Source organism: Anas acuta, chromosome 12 (assembly GCF_963932015.1).
Source record: "Anas acuta chromosome 12, bAnaAcu1.1, whole genome shotgun sequence".
In the NCBI taxonomy this organism is placed as follows: Eukaryota; Metazoa; Chordata; class Aves; order Anseriformes; family Anatidae; genus Anas; species Anas acuta.
The window spans coordinates 6,953,347-6,978,007 of NC_088990.1; the positions used below are offsets into that span (position 1 = coordinate 6,953,347).

The 24,661-nt window shown below is 47.4% G+C and overlaps 1 protein-coding gene across 2 annotated transcripts in view; it reads right to left on the reverse strand.

Moving 5' to 3' along the window:
- Positions 1-16,621, reverse strand: part of SV2B (synaptic vesicle glycoprotein 2B) — a 62,526-nt gene extending 45,905 nt beyond the window's left edge. Inside the window, exon 1 of one of the 2 annotated variants that reach the window (XM_068695810.1) lies at positions 16,326-16,621. The gene's annotated coding sequence lies outside the window, so the exon portion shown is untranslated. Of the gene's footprint in view, positions 1-11,696; positions 12,424-16,325 lie in introns of those variants that run through there. The other variant, XM_068695811.1, reaches the window with a different exon arrangement.
- Between the last annotated feature and the right edge of the window lie 8,040 nt (positions 16,622-24,661).

A 24,661-nucleotide genomic window follows, 5' to 3' on the forward strand; every position in this document is an offset into this window, starting at 1 on the left:
TAGGACTGATGGTCACTATTCAGCCTTGCCAGGGCTGGTCCTGCCCAGACCCCACGCTCTGCAGCGCTGGGACCCAGCCTTTCACCTGGGACACTCATGGGCCTCATGCCCCAGCTCTGCCTCACCACGACGTGCTGGATGTTCACAGCTCACCGCTTTTCACTGCTGTGCAAGTCTGTTCACCACCCCATAGGACCCAGGTGCAATATTTTTTTTTCCTAGGGCTAGTGAGGAAAACACAAGCCAGCCACACTACACCTGCAGAATACCCCAAAACAAATCCATCATCCTCTGGGTGAGGCAGTTGGCCCATCATGGTGTTTTGTTTTTTAATAAATCCAAATTTCTTGTAAAAGTTAGTGGCTAAAACCAGTGTTCATCCTCTATGAAGTGCAGGTGACAGCTTTACATGCTTCTGAAGTGCCACCTGCCCAGCTGTCCCCATCGAGGACACCCAGGAAACCCAGGCTCTGCAGGAGGTCTCTGCTCACCACCTGCTGCACGGTGCCTGAATTTGGGGTACTGGCATTTGGTCGAGAAGATTGTAGACGTTTCCTGTCTGCAAGTGATATACTTTGAAATTCGACTGTGAAATGAGCAGGATCTTCTCTGGGAAATAACCACCTGCCTTCTTACAATGGAGTCTCTTGTTGGAAGCTGAGAAAACGTTTCCTTCTCAGAAAGACTGCTGCTGTGTCAGAGTGCTATAAAGTCTGAGGGAAATCCACCATGATCGGACAGAGGGCATCAGTCCAAGGGTGTCACTCAAGCAGTGGACTGCAAAACATAGCAGGGCTTGGTGAACCCAAAGTCATCCCTCGTGCTTGCCCCCTGTAATCCCCAGGGAGCCTCAGTGAGCCTCCCAACTGATGCTTGATTCTTCCCAGCTCATCCTTGGTGCCCACCTCACCCTGAGGTGACACAGCCCACAGGACAGGCAGGGAATTTTTGCCTGGCTTCCCTTTCTGCCCCTTCATCCCATGTGCGTGGCAGGAGGGAAGCGATGCCCTGCAGCGAGGGCTTTCCCTGCAGCCTGACATCACGCAGAGAGCTCCCTTGGCTCACGGACCGTGCTGATTTCTTCTGGTAGAGTAAGCCTGGTTGCCAAGTGAAGGCAGAACTGCTGATCCTTCTGCACAGCACCCTCAGCACCTGCCCCTGGCCACGGATAGAGCTTTTCAGAGTTGTTCTGACACTGCCCTGACAAATCGCCAGCTGCGCTGCTGCAGATGGTTGAGGCACCGCTAACTTTTTCTGCTGGAAGGTGCCAAAGCTTCCCTGCCCTTCCTGGCTCCTTCCTAGCTCAGGCATCCTGTCTGATTTTTCTTAACACATTTGATGTAATTTTCAGGAACTTAGCAGCCACATTGGCTCGTGCTGCTGGTCTGGTTGTCCCTGAGCTCTGAGCTGCTGATGAGCAGTATCTGATATAGTTCAAAGGATGTGAAAAAGCAGCCGCGCTTTGCTTGCTCTGTAAGCCTGTGTGAAGGGAGGAATGGAGAATCCAAACCAACCCCCTGAGCTGATCGACTCTAGGAATGGTAAGATCAGAGGATATTTAATTAGGTTCCTAATTACAGTGCTTATTAGCAGTTGTAAAATCACCAGGGTTTGGATTGCACAGCAATGGGAACGGTGGATCTCAGAGATATGCATCGCATAGATAAACATGATTATTCCTCTGGCATGATCCCAACTGGAAGAATAGCACGCTGCACCATAAACGACTGAAGATTTACCTCTGATGTGTCATTTGTTCTTTCCACAATAAAAGCAATATTAAAAAAAAATAAATACATAGGCACAGTTGGGTTCAAATACCAGTCAAGGCCCACAGTATTTTAACCATAAAGTAAATTCAAAATAATAAAAAAGGGGAGCACCACAGGAAAGCCCCCCCACTACTTAAAGGAATACAACATTATCTCTATTTTCTGAAACCCCGCTAAAAATACAGCTCTGCTGACAAGAACAGACATTTGTTTCTTCCACATGATTCTAACTAAGAGAACCCCGCAAACCTGGAGTCCACTGGAAGATACTGGAATAACCCTGAGTATTAAAAATTGAGCCTGACGTGTTTTCTCCTCCTTGCTTGCCTCTTTGTTTCATTCAGGAAGATAAAGGTGGGAGAAGGGGTCAGAAATTTGCTCAATTTTCTATGAAAAAAGGCCAAAAAAAATGTTTCTTCATAACAGTCAGTATTTTTCTTCAAAATTTGTCAGGTTTTCCCCAGAGATACAGAATTTTGCAGTGACTTCAGTCTTTTTCAGTGAAAAATGGGCAAAAGGGAACATCTGCTTCTCAAGCATTCCCAATTTGTTCAGAATAGATCTCTTTTTTTTTCTTTTGAGAATAAAATGTTTGGATGAAAATTCTTTGAGCAGAAAGAGGGAGCATGTCCTCCAAAGATGGAGAGCTTCTTGTTTGCACAAACAGATTGGCCTCGCTGGGGTGTAAATGGACTGTCCATAGTGTCCAGCTGGACCCAGCTGCACTGACAGCAGTGGAAGAGAAAACAAAGGAAAAAGTGCTACTTAATCCAACATGAATGCAAGAACAAGGAGATTGTGAACTGGCCAGGAAGTCATTTCAGCTGGGAACTAAAAGGGAAGTTTAAAAGCAGTCAATGAGTCAAAAACAAAAAACAAAAAAACAAAACAAAAAACAACAACAACAACAACAACAAAAAAACAAACAAACAAACAAAAAAAACCCATCTATTTCTCAAACAGAGCTGGCAAGGTTTACTTGGGGAGCAAACCAGAGGACTGAGCATTCCTGCTCTTCTATCCCAGGTGCACCAAATCAAGAAATTAACTTGGCCAAGTTCTGGGGCATTTGCAGCAAATGTGGAAGCCTGAAATTCAGCCTGAGGCTGAAGTTTAGACAAAGCCTGATGGCAGTATTCCTGGGCTGAAGGACATGGGGTACAAGGAGCGGGCAAGTCAGTTGAGGATCAGTTGGTGGCTACTGCATGCGCTTGACTGCTGGCAGGCTCTGAAAGAGCATCCAAATGCCACCCAGCATTAAAGGGGATAAAGGCCAGGCTGCTGGGGAGGTAAATCCAGGGAGCTTCATCTGTCTGTGCATTTTGCTTGAGTCATCGTTGCTTTTGTGGCGGAGGAGCCCTTCACTGCAGGCAGAGCAGAGCCTCAGGGAGTGTGGAGACTCATGAAATATAGATAGGAGCCAGGCAGGCTCCTAGAACTGGATAAATACATGCACGATAATTGGCTCCATCTTCAAGCAAGAAATGTTTTGCATAAGGACGCAGAAAGGGCTTGTTGAGTAAACTTTGATATGCACATTTGACTCAGCAACTGCTGGGGAGAAAGAAAAGAAAAGAAACGAAACGAAAAGAAAAGAAAAGAAAAGAGAAACATTCCTCCAGTAACTGAGCTGTAACTGAACAAGCAACTCCATTTTGCCCCCTTTCTCCTTTTTTCCTTTCACCCACTCAGCAGACTGTTATCTCCAACATCCTTTAGAAAGAGCACCTGATGAGCGTCAACATGGTGCAGATTCAATACCCTGATCCAAACTACATACAGCCTTTGTAATGCCTCCAAAGAAAATGTGTCTCTACGTGGAACAGGCAGGAAACAAATTGTTGCTGATCCTGACATGGAGACAAGGCAATGGCTAAAAGGGTGCTGTCATTGTGGACATTTGTTAATGGCTTTTTTCCAGCTCAGGGCCATGCAAACTCACTGGGATGCTCTGAGTTGGTGCAAGCTCCCTGTGAGTTCTCTAAAGGCTTTGTGGATCCTTTCTGTCCTTTGCACGTGAGCTGGATCCTGAGAGATCTCTGCCTTTATGTGCTTTAACCATGCATGGCTGGTCAGAGCAAGCCTCTACTTCTGCAATGACATTATTATTTCTAAGCACCTCTCAGGAGCCTCTCAGGCTTACACTGATCCTCCTTGCTTGGAGCAAGTAGGTTCCTCCCTTGGTTGGGAGATGAAACCTGAATGATGATCTCTTTGCAAGCACAAGGCAGTCCAGAAATGGGCAAATGGGACCAGACCGATGCAAAATAAAGCCATGTATGGAGTCTGCATTGAAATCTTACATAGGTTGAATCTTTCAATGCAATCCCCTAGAATCTCACAGGGGAAGCAGCTGTGGCATCTCCTCCTCAAATGTTTGCTTTGAAACAGAACTTGAATGTTTTCTGATGTTCACTAATGGTGGTGGCAAAATCACCCCAACCCCTCCCAGCTCCAAGCTGTATTCATGTTCACATTAGTAATGCCTTTTGTCAGCATCCTAGATTGGGCTGCTAATTAACTCAGCAGCCAGAGGTAATCAGGGAAGCAGCTCCACTCTCGTCTGCGCCCCCACGGGCAGGCACCCACCAGCTGGCAGAGCAAGAAGCTGCCCTTGACCTGCTGGAGCTGAAGAGCTCCTTTTGGAGAGAGCCATAGGTCGTGCTTGGTTCCCGAGCCCCCATCCCATGCCTTCACAGAGCATCAAAATGGGAAAATCCTCCCATCCCAAGCAAGGGAGATGCACAGTATATTGAGGCCCCTGTGAAACATCTTTAAGGAGCTGACCTGTCAGCCTGGAGATCTTCTCTGCAACTTTTTGGGGTTGATGGACCCTGTGTTATTTCCCAGTTGAGTGGGAAAACCTGTCTAGGATGGATGTAACAGACTGTGTTTTCTTCCCTGTGTGTCACATGCTTTTGAGGATCTCCATGGTCTCACATACTGTAAGTCTGCCAAAATCGTCGCATTATTTCATGGCAGGTATAAGAAAAACAAACAAACAAACAAGAAACCCAAACAAGAAAATAAGTCCCACAACAGTTAATTAAATCCCTTCCTCAGAAATGGAAAAATTATTATCAGGTCCTGTATTTGAGAGTATGTTGTTTGGAGATGGAAATTCTGGATGGTTTTTAATCAAATGCCTTATCTACATCTAGTAGGGAAAAAATCTGATTCAGGTATTTGATTTATAAAGGTAATAGGAAATATTTTGTTTTGGAAGTCTTCCAGCTGGAATGAGTGTCAAGATAATTTTTTTATTACAATTAGGAAAAAATTATTGAAACTGAACAGCTACACTAGACACTCTGAAAGAACAAAAAAGATGCCAAAATTTTATCAGATCATTTCCACTACGAACAAACATCCCATTCTAATAACACCACCAGTCTGTTTTTTAATTTAGTTTCAGATATGTTATGGATCAGAACCTCGGGGCTGTGGGTGAACCCAGATTTGATCAGCTGCGAATTCATCCATCAGCCCTGCTGTGATTATGTTCTTCTAATCAAGTACAATCACCAGTGATCACGTAACGCCATTAAAACCCGCTTAGGAACTGATCAATGGCCAGCACAAGCTGAACTGGTTAACGTAATTTTTGAAATCAAGTTTCAGCATTACTTTCAATTAGCTCTGAAGAATAATGGCGATGCGTAGCGAGCAGCAAGTTCTGCTGTGGACATGCCACCTTAGTCTGAACAGGAAAAATAAATATGATCCCTTTTTCCTCACCACTGAAAAAAAAAAAAAATAGCTGCTAAGTTCCTCTCTGGGTTTAGCAAACCTTAAAGTAAGCACTGTCCAGTGTCACTTAGGATGCAAGAAAGCAAAGTTCTGCTCATCTGCTTGCTCACAGACATTTCTGTTGAACTCCTTATCAGAAGGATGCTACAACCAAATCTATCAGTACTTAGCTGAATTGTGGCAGATTTGACTGAGTTTGTAGGTGCAAACAGCAAGAAACCAATTTTTGACACCGATTATATATGTAAGAAGGTATGAACAGCTATGTTGGGCACTCAGACAACAAAGGTAACTTTCTTTTCCAGGTCAGATGGCTTCTCTGATTGCTCAAAGTGACTTAAACTCCTGGTGAAGCCCTGCAGCTGTCCCTGCTGGGATGTTCCCTGCAGCACAAACCCTACTGAGAGACTGAAATCAGCACATCCTCAGTGGAGCTGGAAGCAGTAAAGAAACAACTTTGTAGAAATTCAATGGAAGCATGAACAGATGTCACTTTTGGGGCCTCTCTGGGTGGCTCCATGGGCTTATCTGAAAGCTCGGAGGGGGTTCTGGAAAATGTCTGCCACCCATTGATGGGAGAAATTGATGGGAAATCTCTGCCACAGAGGAAGCCTGCCCCTTTCGTGCTCTGTAAGGGAAGCACCAAGCCACAGGACTCAGGATGTTCCCAGCCATGTGCAGCATGGAAGACCCCCATAGCACCCCCTGCGTATGCTTCTGGAAGATGGGAGTGCAACAGCAGGCCTGGCTGGGGAACAGGAAAATGGTCTTTTTTTTCCTCCTTCCACCTGAAAGCAGCTCTTCTCTGTCTCTGAGATTTGCCTATGGCACAAGGCAGTAACGAACCTTCTTCCCCCTAATCCTACAACCCACCACAAACCTCTTCTCCCTCCCTCTTCTCTGCCTGTTCCTCCATCCATCACCTCCTCTCCAAGGGAAGCCTGGAGGTGATCCTGGCTGCAGCCTGGAGCAAGGCAATTATGTGATCACCCATGTTGGGTGTTCGTGCCCCTCGCCCTTTGAGCACCCACAACAGCCTCTGATGTCACTGGGTCCCTCTGATAACTCAAACTGCCCCCCGGCTGCTCTACTCCCCTCCCACAGCTTGCTTTGGAGTAGAAAAAGGAGTAACCTAAACCCACGTCCTAACAGCACCTTTCCGCTCAAACCCACAAAGCTATTTTTGCTCTGTGTACGCTCCCCCCCCTCTTTAAGCAAAGAGAAACTGCGCCAGCGCAAACCTGTCCTCACTTAACTTCGCTGCCATCCAGACAGAAGCTTTCAAGCAACAACAAGCAGACCCTTTCAATATTTAATCAGCTGCACGGCCTGAAACAGTGGGTACCAGCCCCAGCTGCCTGCGTGGAGCAGCCCAGGGGCGAGCCTGTCGTCCTCCAAGAGCCTCTCTCCTCTTTTGCAAGCTTGTCGTGGTGGGAAGTCAAATAGGAGCCCTGGCCACTGCTTCAGCTTTCAAACAGCATGGCTTTGAGGCACCTTATTTCTCATTCCTCTGTTTCTCAGCTGCCTCCCAGGTGTAAATCTTGCTTTCTTTCCTGCTGATGGCTGGGAAAGTGCTGTGCTCAGCGCCCTGTAGCCGTAAGTCAGCAGGGCTTGAGCTCTCGCCCACTTCTCTCTGTGTAAATCTTGGCTGCGGGCAGGACTTTGCAGAAGTTGCATGCATTAGGCTTTTCCTAATCCATAAACATTTCCTACCAGAGGACCAGGGTCCTGCACCCTCCCTGAGCTGCTGTGCCCCTTGCATTCCCCCGGCAGCCCCTCGAGGCTCTGGTTTCTCCCTTCCCATCCCACTGGAGATGTGGGGCTGGGGATGTCCGTACTGCACAGCACCACGCGCACTGCAGCACAAGCAGCATCTCTGATGGTTTGCAGTGTCTGAGCTCCTAAGTGTAAAAGATATCCTGCCAGCATAATAAAAGAGACACTAATAGCCAACCCTAACTATCCTCATCTAAAAGAAGAAAAAAATATGCCCAAAGCGCATTCAATTAATGATAATAAATGCAAGATTAATTGCAAATTCTCCACTTTGATTCACCGTTCTCCAGCTCTGGGAACACACCTTTGCTTTCCCAAGGTGGCACAACCTCAGAGCACAGCCACAGTCACCAGAAGGTTAATGAATGGCTGTGGTGACAGCACACACGTTGCCCACGTTGGAAATGGGCTCTGTGTTCTTTCCGTGCTGGTCACAGCCAGAGGGAGGTTCAGCCTCCACCAAACCCAGCAACTTTGGGCCCGTATCACAAGTGGAAAAGCTCCTCAGCTGCTTCTGAACACCAGAAAGCCTTGACCTGCCAACTGCAGCTACACATCAGGAGAAGAAACCACTGGGATTTCTCAATCTGTGTCTGCATATAAATCATTTAACACCCCCTCCACAAGTGCTCTTAATTAAAGCACACTCGATCCCTGCAGTGAGACAGCCCTGTTAAAATATCTGTGAGTTTGGACTGTGAATGTGTGTGGGGTGGGCGTGCAGGACACCTTAAAGCTCCCCGAGAACAGGCTGGTCTTGCTGGTGCCTGCTCCGAGCTTCAGGGGAAGCAGAGAGGATTTAGGGTCAGACTTCCTCATTCATGTCTGCCGAAAGCTTTTGTGAGCCAGCCCTCTGTTGTTGCAGGTTTTTGGAAAAGGCCCACACCTGTCGTGTACCCAAACTCTGCACAAAGCACCCTCTCTTCCTCTTCCCTCCCACCGATCAGGGCAGACTGAGCCTTGACCCCAAAAAAGGGAGAACAGAATGGTTGCTTTTCAATTTTATTATATTATGAGGTGCCATATCTCTCATAATAGCCCATATATCTGTGCTCCTGGCAGAAACCCAGAAGAATTTTGCTTATTTTACTGGATTTGCAGCCCTGGGACTAAAATCGGAATCCACCCACCCAGGGATAGCTTGCAAATCTAAAGGAGCTTTTACCCATTAGTGTTAGCGTCTGGTGCAATAGATCCTCTGTGCCAAGTACAACAGGAGAAGGATTTTTGTGTACTGCCATTCCCCCGAACCTCACCAATCTCTTGATCATCATTGTGGAGACATCTGATTAAATCTGTCTTTAAACTCATACTCTGGCTGTGCTAATCCCCCTAAGAACAGGCCTCAGAGGAAATGGCAGCCACCAAAACAAGATGTCACCAGGCTTGCCCGAGGATTGTCACTGCTTTGTCGCACTGCTTCATAAATGGGATTCCTCAAAGAAGCCTCTGTCACCACCCCTATGAGGTTTTCCTCTGGCTGCTACCGAAGAGGGAGTCACCAGGAGCATCACACATGCCCGTGGGAGCAGGGGGTGAGCTCAGGAGGTCAGGAACCTGTGAGCTGCAATAATCAGAGCTCTCAATGCTGGTAAATCTGCAGCAGCCTGAACATGTGCCATAAAGGACGAGACAAACATCCCATGGAGGAGGCCAGTTCTCTGGAGTTGTCCTTCAAGTGGCATGAACTTCCTAGCTTTCTTGCCCTGGCTAAATACTCTTCCATTTCAATTTCAATTTCAATTTCAATTTCAATTTCAATTTCATTTCGATTTCAATTTCATTTCGATTTCAATTTCATTTCGATTCCAATTCCTTTCACCTTTTTCTGACCCAACCCTCCTTTCTAGTTCATTCCAGACAAGGGAACCTGCAAGGCCACCCTGTACCCCATCTTCCTTCCCCCCCCAGACACCAGAGTGTGTTGACTGGCAGAAACGTGATGACAAAGTCGTGACTGCACGGGAAGAACAAACAGGCTGAGCAGATGGGCTGTGAGGGAGGAAGGCCTCGTTTAAAACACAAATAGCTGGTGATAATTTAACAGATGTGGTAAGAAAAATCTGGAGAGATGAGCACGAGGTGACTGGATTCCAAATCGAATCAAATATTGTGGAATTTTCCCAGGCAAGGAAAGGTTTCATCTTCCATCTCCTTGCTTATCTCATCCTGAAGAGATAATGACACTGATGATATGGGTCTTACATGAGTGATGTATTTTTTGTTTAGGATTTCACATGACTCCCTGTCCTTACCAAGTGGATTTTTCACAAGAGAAATGCCCCCTCTACAACCCAAATGTCCATGAGAAAAGACTAAAATTCAAGCAGAAGTCCAGAGTCAAAGATTTCAGAACCTTGCCTTCACTTCGCAATACCAAATCAGCATTTCTCAGGAAATATCTTTGGGATGCTATAAAGATCTACACATCTAGCAGATTGTAATATTAATTTGGCCCTAGAATTTCGTCTTGGCAGGTGTACCAACACTACCACAGATGGGTATGAGGATTTTCTCTTTATAAATATCACAGAGCACATTAATTACACAGAGGAAATGAACCCTTCTGAGCAGCACCGCAGCAGGGACCAGGAAAGCACAGTCACCGCTGGCCAACACCTCAGGTTGGACGTGGGAGAAACGTCAGCTGCACACAGACACACGACAGATAGCAGAGATACTCTGACATCAACCTCCCTGCAGATTTTATAACCTAGTTCATCCAGAAAAATAAATAAATATAGAAATTACAGACATTTCTGGTGCTCAGAAGTGGTTTTCCTGCAAACAGGGAACGAAGGATTTTTAATCATTTGAAACAAACCGTTTTTTTCCTTTTTTTTTTTTTTTAGTCAGAGGAAGCAAAACCTGTCCTCTAAGATTTTCCTACTGATATAATCATCAAACACCTCAAAGAACACGCATCTGGCAATTCCTGCACTCTTTCCCTCTTACACAGTGCTGGGATTCAGACGCACACACAAAGCTCACTCCACTTTCCTGCATTCACTTCACCCACTGGTCACAAGGCAGAGATTTTGTACAGAAGATTGTCACCCTGAAGCCCACAAGAAAACAAAACAGAACAAAACAAAACAAGCCAAAATTTGCTGTCTAAGAGAGGAGGATCCTTATCTTCAGATTTAATGTAACTGGTGCCTGAAACTCTAAGGATGCTCTAGAGTGAGCACAAGCAGCAGGGTGCCCCACTCCAAGTGCTGAGGTACCTACATCAAGGAGTAGGAAATGGGTGAATTTGGTGCAGGTGGAGGTTTCTGTATGAATGCTTCACGAGAGGAACATTTTTATAAACAAAACACCCCTGCAATTTTCTCCAGGAGTAGTTTTTTTTAACTCTGCCTGTCATAAATAAACCCAGAAAGAATTTGTTTTTGTATCACAAAACCAAATGTTTTCAAAAGCCTCTTCTCACTAAATGATCTTAGCAACTACTGGATCGAAGCACCAGGTTTTGGGTGGAACACAGGTCACTCTAGTATTTTTCCTCTTTCTTTTCTTTTTTTTTTTAATTTTTTTTTTTCCCAACAGGAACATTATCTACAGACCTCTGTGGATTCAATGCCACCAGGCTGCTAAGGCTGCTCTTAGTTTTATTACTCCCTGATCCTCTTTAAACAAGGGCCCTAAATTCCTGGTGTAAGAGCTCTGCTAGCAGTCGACCTAGACACAGGACGCCCAGTTTGAGAGCCTCATGAGTTAAATCGTCTCGCGGACCTCTTGTTCAGAGCAAGCCAATGCCCAGGACATCCGACAGCTCACGGTCCATGTAGTCCAGCTAGACCCCCTTCCTTCCAAGCATCTCTATTTGTTCCTCCCTATATAACAGCTATTTTCAATGCCTTTGGGACTGCTTTCAGGGGGAAAAACACAGTGAGACCTCACACCAGAGAAAGTTTATCAGCTAGAAAAGTTGACGGGCTTTATGCACCAGCTTAGAGGCAAGAAATCATGAATGACCATGCAAAACTCGGGCAGTAAAGAGCATAGGACCTAAAAAAGCAGGATGTGGGTAGCAGCACCTGCCCATCCATTCCAAATATTCCCCACACCAAGCTGGAAATACCATAGGAAAAAGGATACAGAGTGGGCAATGAAACGTTATCTGGGTTAAAGCTGCTCTGATTGCCTCGGCACACACATTGTCTGATCCGCTCGGCTCCCATCCTCTCACTAACAGTAATTAAATTGCTTTGATGAGCACTGACCCCTAGAAAAGCCTCAGTGCAAGCCCAACTGGCTTTCATTGTGTTTTTATATTTTTTTTCTTCCCTGTGGCTTTTTCAGCTCCCCTCTCTTTGCTTTTCACTCCCTTAAACCTTCTTACTTTTACACCCCATTGCTTGTCCAGAAAAGGACCAAGAGAAAAGCATCCCTTACCAGAGCTGGGAAACATTTCATCGCAGCCATTCACCATCCATTTCCCTTCTTTCCAACCCGGGGGAGCCGCTCCTGAAAGGCTCGTCCCTTTCCGCTAGGATGTCACAAGCTGGAGATTAGAAGTAAATGCTCTGCAAGCCGAGCCGATCATCCAGGTACTGAGGCACAAGCAGGGGAAAAGTCCATCGGGCAGTGGCAAAGCCCGGCGCACGCACGCACACCCCAGGCACAAAGCGCCAGGAGCTGGAGGCAGGAGGGAGAGCAGATGGGAGGGGGGTGGCTGGGGGGAACCAGGCAGCGGGAGATGCTAACGTGACAGATGTGAGGACTCCAAGTTAAACAGGAAATTGGGGATGCTCGGCACACAGAGGAAAGGCACTGAGCTCACGTTAAAGGCAAAGATTTCCCATGGTCTTCCCCCTTTTTGCTCCCTCTCTCTCTTCCAGCCAGGATTTCCCCGGTGATTTCTGGCTCGAACCTCATGCTCAGAAATAAGGCAGGCAGAGCAGGTGCTGCAGGGCCAGCCGAGGTATTTCCCTTCCTGGCTGGGAGCTGGGAGCCCAGCCTTTTATTCCCCTTCCAAATCAAACTGCCACCAAGTTATTTCAATGGCATCCTCTCGATGCTGAGGGTAAACGTAGGAATGCTGAACAGCACGATGAGGCTTTCGATTTGTCCCAGTTCTGGGTAAGGGAAAATACAATAGGGTCTAAATCCTGATTTAGGTTATGTAGGCTGTAGAGCAGAAAATAGAATAAACTGATTTAAATGCAGGGAAAAAAATAAAGTGTGTTGGTGTATTTGGCTTCCCCACTAGCAAACTCTACTTTTCAGCAGTTGAGTCGAGGGTGGGCAGGGTGAGTCTGGGGGGTGGCAGCTGCACCGTGAGGGTCCATGGGGTGAGCAGTGGGGGATGTAACTCCAAGACAAGGTGGCAGGAACCCCGGTAAATGGTAAAATGCAAAGATAAAAAAAATGATTTCTTTGTTAAGGTCTGAAAAGCTGAGCGAAGGAAGACAAACCATACTGTTCTGAGATAGATTCCAGTTTCTGGAGATTAAGGGAGGAAAAGCAAGGGCCCCTCACATACCCTGCCACAGATCAGTGGTGGCACCGGCTCTGTCCCTGCCTCAGAAGCAGATGCCCCTTTTTGGTTGTTGGTGCAATCCGGGCTGCCTCCTTCCTCACATCCCATTCCCCCCACACACACTCGCTGTCCCTGAGCTGCGTTATTGGCTTCCCTTCAATGTTTTAATGGAGCACTGACAGTGATTCATTCGCACTCCGAAGAGCTGAACCTGAACTTGCGTCCCCAGCACTGCATCTCCAGAGCCAGCCCGAGCAGGTAGGCTGGGAACATCTTCTCAGGGGCACTGGCTGTGATCCCCAAAGCATCCCTTTTTCTGATTAAAGGAACAGCTTAGAAAAGCCTAGGGAGGAGATTACACTTTGGGAAACCGCTGCTTTGGGTCCCTTGCTCCTCCTCCTACCTGCTGCCGCACTCCCTCGTCTCCGCAATTATTTATAAAGCTCCGCGTCCTTTCCTAATCAGGATGCCGTAATGTTCCTTTCTGTGCTCCTTTTTGTGCTGCACGTCACTCGGGTGTCACTCTGTGCCTGGGCCCCTGGTGACCTCTGGGTGCTGCCAGCAGCGCCGTGAGTCACCAGCAACCTGCCCGCACCTCCGCCTCCCTCCCTGCCACTGCCCTTTCCAGCAGGGGAGGCCTGGGGGGGTTTAACGCAGTCTAATCCCCAGGCTGGATAATTCAGGGAAAGAGGATTAGCCCTTCTGTCCAGGGCCCTCACCTAAATATAGAGCGGCCCTCGCTTTGTGTCACAGCTCCTTCGCTCTTCCCCATTCCACCCCAGGGGATGTCCCCGTGCGGCTGCAACCCAGGGAGTTACAGCACGAGAAGAGCAGGGGTGAGGATGCACTTCTGGGAAAGGCAGCAGGGCCCAGGCAGACCCATCCCCAGCTGTATATTTTCTCCCTAATGACTGCCAGACTCTCTTGGTAGGGTGGCAGCTCTTCCTATGTATTCGGGAACCTGTACCACAGTCCCAAACTGCAGAGCATGACGGGATGGTAGAAGGGCAGTGCAAAACCTGGATAAACCTGGGAGAAGTCGGGACCTCCAGTCATCCTCCTCCTCCCATCCACCCCAGATACGAAGTGAGGGCTGGCACAGCCACCACAGGCTCTCTTTTCCTCCTGTGTCTTTATTTGGCTGTCAAAGCCCTAATGGGTCCTTCAGTTGCTGTGATGTTAAACATTCATTAGCACCGGAGTAATTCCATAATCTTTTCAGACAAGAACAATTTCATGAGTTTTCAGCTCGTGAGCTGGAAAATTAATTTGCTGACCTGACAGTGCAGGAAGAGAATTTTGGAAGCAGGCTGTGGGCTTTGGCTAGGACTGTTCCTAGCCCTGGGATTTGGTACCTGGGCCAGGAAAGGGGAATGGTGAAGCTGGGAGCTGGCGCTCAGCGTGGGCGAGGCAGGGAGCCTGACTCATGCTGCACCAAGCGCGGGCTGCTCCAAACCCTGACCTCCTCGCCGTGCTGCACGGGCTGGAGAGCATCACCGCAGGTCAGTGGGGTCCCTCTGTTTTTTGCATCTCATTGCACCAAAAGCAACATTCCCAACCCAGGAGTTATTATGAGCAATGAAAAACCCCTTCTTCTGCACCCTGCCTTTTTTCCTTACAAGGACAGACTGAATCAATTATTATTTCAAATCTAAACTCATGTACCCCCTGTACCAAACACCAGGTTGCATGCTTTTATACTCATCACAGGACCTTCCACATCCACTTTAACAGCACTTCCAGAAGTTGGTGCCCTCACCCTACCTGCAGACAAGCAGCCAGATCTATGGAGGTTGCCTGCATGGGCTAGGCTGCCTGGCTGTCTTTTGGGTACCGCCTGGCTAAAACTCACATGAGGATGCACAAAAGCTGTGTTTCCACCTCCAGCTCAGCTCCCTCAATAAACAGGTGTCGGGTACCAGGGATTTTCATGCAGGGAACATAAAAAGCTGCAAATAACAGAGCTACTTCATGGGGCAGAGCACTCTCTGCTGGGCAAGCTGACCAGGATGGCTGTCCTGGGGGTGCTTTCTCTTTGTCTTGCTTTGATGCTCTGGTAGGGTTCCTCCAGCTCTTCCATTACACTTTGCAAAATCATGTCAGGAAAACCAGCAGTGTCAGTTCAGATATGAACTCCCAGCTCTCCCGCAGGGAAGGGAGAGGTTCCCTTCCTCTTTCTGCTGCAGGATCAGAGTCCTGGCTCGGTGCTTCACCCCGGGATGGCCAGTGAGGCATTACTGGATATTCAATATACATATATATATAAAATAATATATCTGTCTAAGTAAGGCAGATCATTAGCCCCTTTCCTCTCTCTTCCCCCAAAGGATAACATCAGGGAGCCAGAAGAGCCATGAAGCAGCAATTTTCACGCCAGGTCGGACACATGACTTACTCTCTTCCTGCCTGTAATTTCTGCCCAGACCTCCCATGGCAGGAAAGCCCTTTAAGCTCTACCACTGTGCTTAAAAGCACCCAATCTCAACACAGTGAGGGTCCTTCTGAGCATTGCAATCCTCCTCACCTGTACATTATAACTGTTGAGTTGTTATTCTTTTTTTTTTTCTTTTCCTGAGACAAAGTGATCCATTACGATTAGCTTATTATGAATCCAGATCCTATCCGTGATTTTTAATGGGATCCTGGCATTATGAATCATATTACTGCAGCTAGATGAATATCTCCCTTGAACGACATTTGTTTTCTAAGAGAAGAAGCAGTCCCCGCAGAGATGTAGGTCGGGATGTGCTGTGGGGAGCAGAGAGGTGCATGCACACACACACAGGAACTTCCCATCAGAGAACCCATGTCCTGCCACAGTCACCGGTCAGGGAGACAGCCCCACCAGCACCCCAAACCATCGCTTTCTCTCTGTGGCTTCATTTCATCCTTCCTAACAGAGGTGACGAACTGCAGTTTTCAGTTTTATCTACGATTAAGGTCTCCCAGGGTCTGGGGAGGATGATGATGGGGGACAATCCAAAGGGGTGCTGGCGGTGTGGTGAGCAGTGGGGTGAACAGAGCCACCCTGGGGTGCTACACCCACACCCACACGGGTGCACAGAGCTCCCGGATGGACACAGCAGCCCCTTTCCCCATGCACTTTCTCCTTCTCCACCCCAGCCCATGCCGACCTGGACACACACCGTGAGCACTCATTTAAAAATTACCCGAGCCCAAGTTAAGAGTATAAAAGACAGCAGCACATCCCCTTCTGGGGAGGGCACGGGCAGCTGGGCAGCGTGACGGGGCGAGTTTGTCTGGCTGCCCCAACACCTCCAATCCCCTTACATGAACACAGTCCCTGACAGTTCCCGTGGATTCATCCCAACTCAGCCACCGGCTCCGCATCCTTAAGCACCTTTATCTCACAGCATCTTCTGTATTAATTTCTAGACATAGCTTTTCCCTGCCTCTTACATTAACCTCCCCGGCACTCAACACGGAGACCCCAGGAGCTGCCAGCTTTCCATCAGCCTCTCCTCACCCTTTTTTTTTTATTTTTATATATATGGAGCACAGAGGGAACACCTTGCTCTTACCTTGGGCACCCTGAATCGCGTCCGGTGCTGCTGGCTGTGCGGTGCAGCGGGGCGTGCGGCTGCGGGAGGCTCCGAGCCGGCATCTCCTCTAGCAGTGATGCAGTCCTGCCGGGCGCTGCATGCCAATGATGCAGCCTGGGGGATCCCAGCCTGGGGAGCCCAAGGCGGGGAGGGAAACGGGGGGCTGCTCGCCCCACCCGCAGCGCCACCCACCCCAGCCCTGCTGCGGAGCCGAAGGGGAGGGAGAGGAGGGATGGGAGAGAGCGAGAGGCTGCACAGCAGGCAAGGAGGGAGCGAGATGAAGCTCGTGTCATTTCCTCACGGTAATAAAACCCAGCCCGCTGCCTCAATGTTACAGCTCTAGCAGAGTTCTGCATTGCATGTTTTTTCTTTTTTACTTATTTGTTTTATTTTGATTTTTACTGCCGTCATGCAGGCGTGTTTCTGCAAGTAGAGGGGATCCCAGCATGACTGAGTATTATTCAGGCACCCTTCCCCTCTCCTCTTTATGCACTAGCCCAGTGCTACATGCAAGACCCTGTCCCTGGGGAAGGTGGTGCTTAACATGCGACATTTAGGGGATAACCCTGCTGCAGAATAAACCTCTTCTGCTTAAATCCCCCTTGTGTTTATAAATTGAGAGCTCATTGTCAGAACACCAGCAGCAGAAAAACTCCCAGTGTCCATGCAATTTCGTGCTTGCAAGAGACCATGTGGGTAAAAGTGTGGAGCTTGTTCCACTGCAAGGATCCATCCCAAGTCACTTTGTATGGTTAAAAGAGATAAATGAGTAACGCAAAGGGGTGTCTTACTGGGAAGTAACACAGGCAGAGCATGGCTACACTGCAATCCAGTTGTAGGGCTGTTGTCCAGGTAGCCAACTCTGCTCTCAGTTCAGCTGAGCTACCTGGGTATCAGTCACAGCAGCACAGAGCTGAGGCTGAGCTAATGCCTGAGCAGCTCTGCACAGATTTGGCACTGTTTGCTCACCTTTGGTCAAGCTGGGGACTGCTCGACAGGCTGCTCCCAGCACCGGACTGCAGTGGGGCATACTCTCCATGTGCCCACCGAGTTTATAATAACTAAGAAAGCATTGCCTGTGTGTTTGAGGATGGGGAGCACATCCTGCCACATCCCCGCATGCAGAAATGCCCAGATTAGTCCAGATAATGGGGAATAGTAATAACGATTTTCACTGGCAGATTTCCACTGCTGCTTCTGGTAAACTAAAGCTAAAGAGGAGCACGGAGCTACAGGCTTATTGGTAAGGAAACAGGGACTGAATTACCCAGCAGCATGAATCCTGTGTACTTGCCATAGGGACAGAGCAAAGATTTGGGACTGCAGACCCAGCCACAAAGCCACATCTTTGCCCCATGCCTCAGTTTCCCCACCTGTGAGACTCTGCTGGTGCTATTGGCCTCTCCAGGCTGTACCAACACTAGGAGTCATCATTCATCTGCCTCTTTCCAAGGCCTCTCTGTCCTGTATTTTACAGCCCATTCACTTGCCTCGGCTCACCTGATGTGAATCTCTAGTTCAAATGTGTTTGCAACTGCTGACAGCATTATAAATGGGGCCTGAAAATTCTTTCTTCATCCAGTTGTTTACTGGCACAGTTCCTGTGACTGTACCGGTGGCACCACTTCCATATGCAAAGTCCAGGAGGTGATTAATTCACTTATTTTCACTCCCACTCATTTAAAAAATTGGAACTAAAATCTGAAGTTCAGCTTTATTCTCTCCAGTGTGATACATTAGTTTAATTGCATTTTGTGTTTGGTACAGGGCACTGACTGCTTTGATATTGGAGCACTCCAGAAGTCAAATTATCATCACCCCTCCTGTATGCTACAGGCCAAGTACCAAGGCTATGGCAAAACCGAAAAGCAAGCCAATCTATCACAGGGACACTGAGCACCACTTTGTGTGCACATCACCCTACATGTCATTTCTCTAGCTCATTAAACCTTCAAATTCTTCAGATCACAGTAATTCTTCTTTGTGTTGGATTCATTGCACCTTGCGTGGGTCACGGTCAGGAAGTGCAACACCTTTCTTGATTGCATTTCCCCAGAGAGGGCTTTGGGGCAGCCCCAGAGGTGCTTTCCAAAGACCACTGCGGCTGTACTCTGAGGAAGGCTGCTTTGCCTTGCATTGCCTTGCATCTGCAGCTGGCATCACGAGGAAGAAGCAGCAAACCAGCTGAACAAGCACCCCACTGTTCCTGCTGGGCTTTTCTCCACTCCCAGCAAAGCCCCTCACATCCATACCTGCACTGCTTTCTGCTGCCTATGTGTGACAGATCTAGCTAGAGGAAATTTCTATTAAGTCTCATTGCAGGATAAGCAAGGAAGGGGACAAAAAACCTGGGAGGCGTTCCTTATCATTGGACTGTGATCATCAGTGCTTTTAATTACCTCTGCACCCCAGGCACATCCCTGCCTCTCTCTGTTAACTGCTGTCTTGTGGAGCCAGGCAAACAGGAGAGCTCCTCTTCAGCAGCTGCTCAAATGCTGGTGGGAAGGCGTACAGGGGAAACTGAAGCAAAGCAAGAAGGCTTGCAGGCTGTCCAGTGAAACGAAGGTAATTAGAGAAAAAGAAAGACTCCAAAACACACTAGCAATGTGTATTTCATGGCTCTGCCAGAGCTATCACTTGCAAGCCAGGGTGCTTGCTGTGAGAGGCACTCCCTGGTGTTGAGAGACCAGCAGACAGTCAGGGCAGGACTTTTGGGTTTGGATTTTAGGGTTCTCTCCTCAAATGCACGCTCACTTGTCCTTCTTTGCATCATCTGCATGCAGAGATCCCAAGCGATGTTTGATTCCATCTGCTATTGTACCTGGCAAGTGGCATTACTAATACAGATAATGAATACAAGGCACAAAGCAAGTGCTAGCTCTAATTACTGTTATTGCTGCCTGCTTGCTGGCAGACGTAGGTAAAGTGCTGATGGCAGAATTCTGGTTATCAATAAAAGAGCTGTCGGTCCTCTGCACTGTGGGTCTCGCTGCAACAGGGTGACATTGCCAAGACCCACGAACAAATTGTGAGGACAAAGCCAACAGCAAAAGGAAAAAGCCAAGCTGGGCTGCGGTGCAGGAGCACTGCATTGCCTCCCACCACAACAGGTCAGAGATACCGTGTGTTTGGGAAATGGACGGCAGATCCCCCCAGCAGATAAATATGGCATAAAGAGTTTTATGTCCAGTGTGAAATCTGTCGTGCTAAAATAAGGATTTGGATTTCTGAAAGATTTATGTGCCCACAGTTCAGGTATATATGGGTATGGGTATATTCATATATACATGACACCTGAAGCATGACACTTGCTACCTCTCATTGCCATCTGCTGATCTTACCATTATAAGGAGGGACTAATGGCTGGGGCTGGGAGGAAGAGGAAACAAATCTCAGCACATTTTACCTTTCACATTGAAATTCTGATCTTGTCTGTCTAAGGCTTGTTTTCACCAAGTATAATATTTTTTTTCTTAGATTAATCAGTCACTGTCTGTTTGGCACAAGCACTGGCTATCACAGCAAACTGAACAAATGCGGTCAGTGGCTCCAGACAGGCCTCTCCTCCTCAGAGAGGTGATAGACGAGAGTAGGCCTGCAAAATGCCAATTGTATTTGTGCTCTTTGATGTATTTCAAATTTAAAGGGCTCTGACACTACCTAAAACTGGCACATCTCCACTGATGCTGAAATTTCAGGGCAAAAGTGCAGCCATTGTGGCAATATCAATTCACCTGAGCTAAAAATGTGAACTGTAGAGGCCAGGCCACACTAGAAAAATAGCAAATGAGTGTAATAAAAAGAGCTTGGCTGAAAATTACTTGTGACATTGAAACTTTGGTTTTCCAAAGAGCTCTTAAATGGTGCCCCTGATGCATGCAGCGACAGGCCAGTGAAATGCAATGCTAAAAGACTTCCATCAGCAGCATCACTAGCTGCAAATGGTTGAGCATGAAGGGATAAGGGTGCTTAAATTTCTTTGATCCAGCAGAAACCATCCCATAAGACAGGCCTGAGCAGAAAAACACAGCTACGTTGGCAGGTGTTGGTGCAAAGACCAAGCTAATGAGCACAGTAGGACCTGTGCTGACAGTGTCAGACCCACTCAGGTGTAGAGCTGTCACTGTCACATGCAAGGCTCTGCTAAAGGCACTGCACTGTCGTCATGTCTCTGTAATGGCTGCATCCTTGACAGGCATCTCGAGGATCACTTTAAACTTTATCTTTTTTTTTTTTTTTCTTTCTTTCCTGCTAATGGTTCTGTTAGTCATGACTTAAAATCTCGAGTAAAATTGCAGTGAACCGTTAAAGAGCAGTTCAAACATCTTTTTCTTCCTTTTTTTCCCCTGTCTTTCAAAAAGGTTGAAATGGTGGAACGCATTATCAGGTTAACTATGACTCTGCAGAGCTCTTATGTGCTAGGCAGAGTTTATTTATGTGGAAAGGATGAATAGTTCCCTACATGTTAATAGCACAATCAACGACAAAATCCTTGGCATTAATATTTAACATCCTTTGTTATGTACATGCCTGACTGTTATCCAGAGAGGGCTGAGTCAGGAGATCAGAAGCTGCTGGGAATTGAATAACCATTATTTGTGGGATTTCACAGAATGGAATCTGGAAAATAGAAAAGACTTTGTTTTTCTATATGGCCTTCCAATTTTCAAGAGATTGTATTTTTATGGATACTGTGCAATATAGGCAAGAAATTATTACAACTGTGCTCTATGGCTTTTTTCAACACCTGATTTATTTAACATTATAGCCTGCTTAGTCTCGCTCTGTAGGTGTATATAGGTATTAATTTTATGAGAAATGAAGGAGAAAATTTAATACTGCAAGCCCAGCAGGCATCCATTGCAAATTCATAACTATTCATGTAAGAGTAGGACAGAAATCAGAAAAAGAGTCGGCTCTACGGAGCAGATTCATACACATATTTAATATAACATATATTCTATATGTTACATTAAATACATCTTAACCTTAATATGGGTACTCCTTTGTACCCATTGTGATACAGATGACTGTTATAGGTGTTTTTCTCCTGATGCCCTGCACAGAACAGGTATTGGTGTTGTCAGTAGCTTTCCAGATATCAATCTAGTTACAGCTGTTATTCAATTTAAATTGCCCATAAACGCTACACTTGCAAAGCCTTCCCACATTTCCACGATCGCTCTGTAATTACAGTAAATTTTCTAGCCCTGGTGTACAGCACTCTTTTCATGTGAGTGATTTTCAGGAACACTCTGTTTTATGTGGGCATCTAAGGGTGTAAGAAAATGTGCTATATTATATTACAAAGAAGTTTTATATGAACCTGTGATACCAGAAACAAAGAGAGAGGGGAAGGAGGGGTTCGTGTTTCATATATTTTTTACTTGTCTGGAAGAGTCTTTTTTTCTGAAGACATGCTTTCTGGGGAATTTCCTTGAGGGAAGCAAAGGGGCTTCCCCCTCCTTCAATAAAAGCCAGAGAAAAAAGGGTTTGGGGGATTTTTAGTAGAAGCTGCTCGCTCATGTTCTTGCATCTCGGCCTATACACTAGCCTGCTCTAAATCGCACCAGAACTGTTTGCACGGGGGAAGAAACTCGGTATAAAAAGAGAGAGAAGGGGGAGGAAAAAAAGTAAAAATAAATAAAAATCCAGGGAGCAGAAGTGAAGAGGAGGCGGTGAAAAGCAGGGAAAAGCACCAGAGGCAGCAGGCGCAGGGCCCAGCCACCCCCAGCAGGCGGCAGCAGGCAGCACGGGCCTGCCTGGCTCCTGCGGCCTCCTGGTAGCTGCTGCCCGCTGGCCAAAATACGAGCTGAAAACAAATAAATGACTGAATAAATGCTTAAAGGGGCAAGGTCCTGCAGCTGGGTGGAGACAATCCTAAGCATGAAGACGGGCTGGGAGGAGAGTGGATTGAGAACGGCCCTGAGGAGGACCTGGGGGTGGTGGTGGATGAAAAATGCACCGGGAGCTGAGTGTGGGATCACAGCCCGGAAAGGCAGCTGCACCCCGGGCGGCACCGACAGCAGCAGCGTGGGCAGCGGGGAGAGGGAGGGATTGTTCCTCTCTGCTCTGATCTCCAGAGATCCTGCCTGGAGCCCTGTGTTCAGCTCTGGGGCCTCCAGCACAAGGATGTGGAGCTGTTAGAGCAGGTCTAGAGGTGGCCGCGAGGATGGTTATAGGGCTGGGGCAACTCTCCTTTGAAAAAAAAAAAAAAAAGAAAAAAAAAAAGGCTAAAAGAGCTAGGGTTTACATAACAGAGAAGAGAAAGCTCTGTGGAGACCTTCTGGTGGCCTTCCAGTACCTAAAGGGTGCCCACAAGAAATCTGGAGAGACTATGGAGTGTGTAGTGACAGGACAAAGAGTAATGGCTTTAAACTAAGAGACAGTAGATTTAGATTAGATATTACAAAAAAAAATCTTCACAATGAGGGTGATAAGGCACTGGCATGGGCTGCCCAGAGAAGCTGTGGATGCCCCATCCCTGGAAGTGTTCAAGGCCAGGCTGGATGGGGCCCGGACAACCTGCTGGTGGGAGGTGTCCCTGCCCATGGCAATGGGGTTGGAACTGAATGGGATTTAAGGTGCCTTCCAACCCAACCTATCCTGTGATTCTGTGGTTCTATGATGCTTTGAAATGAAGACACAAAATCCACAGGCCACGCCATGTAAAGAAAGTGAGAGGCCCCCTGGGCCTCAATCCTGAGGAATTGTGTGGTTCTTCTGAGGGAGCTCTGGGGAGGTGGAGGTGGGACTGTGCCGAGAAGTTTGGCCCCTGCCCATATTTTCCAGGTTGAGGTTGGTTTTGAGGACAGTTTTCCCTCAGAATCAGGCTAACTGGTGCAGGTGGGAACACAATTGTTCAGATGTAGTCCTGGACCAGCACATGAGCTACTTTCAAGAAAAAAAAAAAAAAAAAAAAAAAAAAAAAAAAAAAAGAGAGGAGATTTGCTTTTCTACTCTCAGACATGCAGACATGCCCTGGTATAAGACTAATGTAATAAAATATCTGTTATATATAAACAAACATAATGAGGAGCCATTCCAATTTATGACTGCCATTCCTGCCTCCTGGGAGGCCTTCAGGGAGCCTCCCAGATGCAGCACTGCATTCACTGTTATCCCAAGCCCCACAACTGACAGACCATTCCCCAAACTGTGTCCTCCCTCCCCTCAGGAGCCAGCTGGATGCCAGTTGCATGTGCATGTGTGCCTTGCAGCAGGAATTTCATTAGCTGGGATTAGATAGACTCCTCCTTTCACCCAGCCCCCGGGGTAAGTCAAAAAGGAAACCCACAAACTTTTGGTTTTGCAAAGCGTGTGATGGCTCTTTATTGAAGCTAATGAAGAAAACAGTTTGCAGGTTACATGACTCATGCTTATATCCTCTCTAGCTACATGTAAAACCAGTGTCAGAAGCTCTCATCAGACAGTCTGACAGGTCAGCATGTGACCACAAACACCACTGCCAAGACACATGGGGTTTGATCCTCACAGTAGGGATGGGCACACAGGCTTGCTCAATGCTAATAAAGATGCTTTTGTTTTGTCCAGCTGGAAGCAGGACTAGCTATATACCCCATGTGAGGACTGGCTCTCATGTGATTTCCAGACCACTCTTTTCATATCTCACGATCTGAAGTGACATTAGAGACAGAACCCAGTCCTGCTCTGAGCTTCTGAGGCATCGTTTGGTTTGCCATTTGCAGCACAAGCTTTGGGCACAGTCCTCTATTAAGAGTCATTTGGGAAGGCCTCTGGGAGACCAGGTAGCTGGCAGATGCCCCACACAATGTAGATGACTCTTTTAAACACTGATGTGCAGCACCACCATAGGACAGCAACATTTTCGTGCTTAGTGGGAGACTAAGCATGAATGGCCCAGGAGTGCATTCTCCCAGAAGCTACAGCACAGCATAAACCTTGTGTACACAGCCTGAAGCCCTCCATGGTATGACCTGGCACATGTGCAGTAAACACATTTCATCTGGAGGCATCAGGGTCCCTAACATCCTCCCTGAAGATGATATTATGCTGCCCTCTGTGCTGATTTCTTCATCGTGAAGCTTCATGCAGATGAAGCCTTCTTCAGAAGGCTTCAAGGCCTTCGTTCAGGCCTTCCTTCCATGAAGGGAGTCTTCTTCATTACAGATCCAAAAGACATTCAAAGCAACACACTTTTCATGTGCATGCATGCAACTGAGCTGGGGAGGGATCCGAGTCTTCCCTGGCCTTGCCAGACATGAAAGCAGCCAGATTTCCCTAATGTTTTGGAGACTGAACAGGGAAAATAGGTGCTGTGGGATTGCCAGGGC